The sequence below is a fragment of the Artibeus jamaicensis genome, unplaced genomic scaffold, assembly GCF_021234435.1.
Source record: "Artibeus jamaicensis isolate MK-2021 breed Jamaican fruit bat unplaced genomic scaffold, CSHL_Jam_final contig_558, whole genome shotgun sequence".
Classification (NCBI taxonomy): Eukaryota; Metazoa; Chordata; class Mammalia; order Chiroptera; family Phyllostomidae; genus Artibeus; species Artibeus jamaicensis.
Window position 1 is genome coordinate 3,466,014 of NW_026521886.1, and position 4,882 is coordinate 3,470,895.

The 4,882-nt window shown below is 38.4% G+C and overlaps 1 pseudogene; it reads left to right on the forward strand.

The window, feature by feature from the left end:
- Positions 1–3,199: 3,199 nt before the first annotated feature.
- On the forward strand, positions 3,200–4,132 carry LOC119056587 (nucleoporin NUP35-like; annotated as a pseudogene).
- Positions 4,133–4,882: the final 750 nt, after the last annotated feature.

The following is a 4,882-nucleotide window of genomic DNA, read 5'->3' on the forward strand; positions in this document are numbered from 1 at the left end:
GACAAGGTAGGATAAAACACCCAAGAAGAACAGAAATAAAAAAAAAAGAAAAGAATTAAAAAGAATGAGGAGAGCTTAAGAAACCTTTGGGAAGTATGAAATGTAACAACATCTGCTCCGTATCATGGGAATAACAGAAAGAGAAAAGAGTTAGCAAAGGATTGACAGCCTATTTGAAGAAATAATGACTGAAAACTTCTTTACTCTGGTGAAAGAAAATGACATGCAAGTCCAGGAAGAACAGAGAATCCCAAAAAAGATGAACCCAAAAAGGCCACACCAAGACACATCATAATAAAATTGGCAAAGCTTAAATATAAGATGAGATCCTGAAAGCTACAAGAGTAAAGCAGGTAGTTACCTATAAGGGATCTCCAATCAGATTGTCGTCTGCTTTGTCAACAGAAACATTTCAGGCCAGAAGATATTGGCATGAAATATTCAAGGTGATGAAGAGCAAAGATCTATGACCAAAGGTACTTTACCCAATAAAGTTCTTAAAATTGAAGGAGAAATAAAAAGCTTCCCAGACAAGAAAAAGCTAAAAGTCTATTAATACTAAACCATTACTGCAACAAAATGTTCAACAGCTTGCTTTAGAAAGAAGAAAAAGAAAATAAAGAGGATTAGTTTAAAAGGAAATTGAGATAAATATGTATTTATCAATCATCACCTTAAATGTAAATAGCTCAAGTGCTACAAAAAAATATGGTAGCTGAATGGATAAGAAAATAAGACTCATATATATGCTGTATCCAAGAGATGCACCTCAGGTCAAAAGATACACACAAACAGTAAAGAGATGAAAAACAAATAAAATATAGAACAACCATCACTCAGTATCATCAGAAATTGTGTTGAATGAAAGTCTGACAACTATGGAATAAAAAACCCCACATTCACCCAGACTGGTAGGAGGGCACAGGCTGGCTCCACACCCATGTGGACAAAAAATTCAGGAGGGATATCTTGAGAGTTAGGAGTTCCCAGACTCACACCAGGTCCACCAGCTCAGGATTCCAGTGCCAGGAAATAAGTTCCCACAGCTTTTGTATGCAAAAGCCAGTAGGAATTGAGTTTGTGGAGGAGGCTGCTCAAGCCCTAAGCAGTTCCTCTTGACTTCCTCAAGCCCTAAGGAGGCTTCTCAAGCCCTAAGCAGTAGATACACCTACTCAGACTCACTCCATCTGAGCTCCAGCACCAGAATGGCAATTTGAAGGCTGCCAGTGGTATACAGGAAGAGACTGAAGTGGTTGGCACTGGGATGAACCGAGACTATTGTTCCTTTGTTAATCCCTTCCCACCCCCCGAGCTGGTAGGCTGTTGTTATATCTGAACCTCCATTAACCTAGCTAACATCATGTGACCTACCTTGGAGATTAACAGAAGCTCTACTCCACCCAACTTATGGGCCCACCCAAGCTGATTTTCTATAAGAATGGCTGGTCCTATCAAACAAGCAACATCTGGTTTCAGTGAGTCTTAGCAGCAGCTAAATTAGAATCACAGTTTGGCTTCACTTGGAAATCTCCAAGCCCAGCACAAGTAGCAGCCATCTTAGATTGCTTTACAGCTCGGGCAGAGTGACCCAGGCAAAACACAGGAGGTGGCTGACCTTGCCCTGCACCACACAGGAAACATCAGGGCCAACTCACACACTGGATAGCTATAGACCATATCTGAGAATTACCACCCTGCCCATGCACAGTTGATTATCCACAGAGGGCAGAGGATGGAGGTCAGTGGTCATAGCCAGTCCTTACAGATGACTGGCCTGGGTAAATCCCTCCCATCAATCTGCCAATAGCAATCAAGTCTCAACTACAAGAGGAAGGTGTACTCAGCCCACAGAAAGGGCACGCCTAGAATACCCAGCTTGGGTGATAGGGGAGGCTGTGTTACTGGACCCTACACACCTACTACATTAGGTCACACTAACAAGACATATAGTCAAAGCAGCTCTACCTAATACATAGAAACAAATGCAGGAGGTGGCCAAAATGAGGAGACAAAGAAACATGGCCCAAATGAAAGAACAGATCAAAATTCTTGAAAAAGAGCTAAACAAAATGGAGACAAGCAATCTATCAGATGCAGAGTTAAAAAAAAATGGTTGTAAGGATGCTCAAGGAACTTAGTGATGACCTCAGCAGCATAAAAAAGACCCAGTCAGAAATGAAGGATACACTAATTGAAATAAAGAACAATTTATAGGGAAACAACAGTAGAATTGATGATGTAGAGAATCCAATAAATGATTTGGAACATAAGGAAGCAAAAAACAACCAATCAGAACAAGAAGAAAAAGGAATTAAAAAAAATGAGGATAGTAATAAATAGCTTCTGAGACAACTTGAAGAGGTTCAACATTCACTTCATAGAGGTGCCAGAAGGACAAGCGAAAGAGCAAGATATTGGAAATATATTTCAAAAAATTATGAAAGAAAATTTCCCTAGCTTGATTAAGGAAATAGACATGCAAGTCCAGGGAACACAGAGAGTCCCAATTATGATGGATGCAAACAGGCTGAGTACAAGACACATTATTAAAAGGCCAAAGATTAAAGAGAAAGAGAGACTCTTAAAAGAAAAAGAAAAAAGTTAGTTACCAGAAGGTTACCAGATGGGAGGTGGATGAAGAGGTGAGGGGATTAAGAAGTACCAATAGGTAGTTATAGAATAGCCATGGGGATGCAAAGTATAGGAAATGGAGTAGCCAAAGAATTTATATGCATGACCTATAGACATGAATAATGGTGGGGGGATTGCCTGAGGGAGCAGGGGGTGCTGGGTGGAGGGGGCTGAAGGGGGAAAAGTCAGGACAACTATAATAGCATAATCAATAAGATATAATTTTTAAAAAGAACTACTAAATTATAGTAACAAAGGAAACACAAATAAAACAAGAATATGTGAAAATTACAAACAAATGAAAGTAAAGGGATGAAAATAAATATTTTATGCAAATGGAAAAAAGCTGAGGTAGCAATACTCATATCTGACAAAATAGACTTTAAAGCCAAAGCTAGGTATTTTTTTCTGCTGTTCTTGAATATTGGGAGGGTCCAGAGCTAAGTACAATTGCCACCTCGATAATTGCCACCTTTGCTGTGGAAGCCCAGGTGCCCTCGTTGGAATCTGAACCATGATGCTGAACCATGAAGCCCAGATGCCCTTGTTGGAATCTGAACCATAATGTTCTTCCACATCTCCAAAACCAAGGCTTAATGCCCAGTTCTTAGCTGATTTTTAATGGAGGATTTGCCAGCTCCAGTGACTCTACAGCCTCAATCAATTAGTGGCCCTTCAATAGGAGTAATAGACATGAAATCACCTTTACTTTCAGGTGGGTCACCAGCACAACTAGTCGTACCAGCTCATAAAGATAAAAGTGGAGCTCCACCAATTAGAAGTATATATAATGACATTTCCAGCCCAGGACTTGGATCAACACCTTTAACTTCAAGAAGACAGCCAAACATGGCAGTAATGCAGTGTCCTCTAGTTGGAGTTATGAAAACTCCTGGAACAGGGTTAAGTATGTTTAGTCCAGCAAACATTGGTCAGCCATGAAAGACAACATTATCTCCTGCCTGTTTGGATACTTTGTATACTCAAGATTCTCTGACTTCCGATGATCACCTTGATGACCCCAAAGTAACTGTGTTCAGGTTTCCTCAAGCATCTGCTTCCTATATATTAGTACAATTTGCATAATATGGGAATACCTTAAAACATATGATGTCTAACACAGGAAATTGGATGCATATTCATTATCAATCTAAACTGCAGGCCCAGAAAGCCTTAAGCAAAGATGGGAGAATTTTTCGAGAGTCCATCATGATTGGTGTAAAACCACGTATAGATAAAAGTGTTATTGAAAACAGTGACTTTTCATTTCTAAGAAAACAGGTGTGGTTTATCATCTTCATCTCTAGCCTTTACGCAACCAATCAAAACTTTAGGTGCATCAACCCAACCTGAAAGTATTCTTAGGATTTCTACCATGAGACCTCTTGCTACAGCATACAAGGCTTATACTAATGACTATCATGTCATTTCTGACAGACACATGCCAAAAAAAGGTGAAAGTCTTGCATTCAAAGCAATGGAGTACATGTTTGGCTGGTAGTACAGTAAGAGCTAAGAACTCAGTCAACAACAAAGGAGAAAGCTGCTATACTAAAACAGCAGAGCACTGCCAGGAGTCCTTCGGTTAGTCATATAACTGCTCTTGGCCATATTGGATAGCTATCTCATACTTTTAGAAGACTTTTTTCTCTAAGGACACAGTATATTTGTAGCTCACACTTTATTTTATTAATTTTAATTGTTAAAGTACAGTTTTCTGCCTTTTACTCCTATCCTTGCACTTTAAATAAGGTACTGAGATGTTTTAAAGAAACAAAATATCCCTTTAGGATTTTGTGCTTTCTATGGTAATGCATGCTTAAGCATAAAAAACTCAGCATTGATAACTGTACATTACATAATTGAGTTTGCAGTAAGGTTTTTTAATGTTCATGAGTTGAAGGGGTGAATTTCATGAAGGGTGATTGTTCAGCTACTTCTAACAAGACAAAAGATTATAGTTAACAATTTGAATTGTGGCCTTTTAATTTAGATAGTATTTAATATTGTAATTATCCTTGTTTGTGTATGTCTTATCATGGATTATCTTTAAGTATCATCTTTCAGTATACTTAAAACCGAAACAGTCTTTAAAAAAAAACAACTAACTTTCTTGATAATAAACTTTGCCAATTATTTTTTTAAATTTGTAGATCTCATGTGGGTTTTTTTTTAAGATTTTATTTATTTATCTTTAGAGAGGAAGGGAAGGAGAGAGGAGAGAAATATCGATGTATGGTTGCCTCTTGTG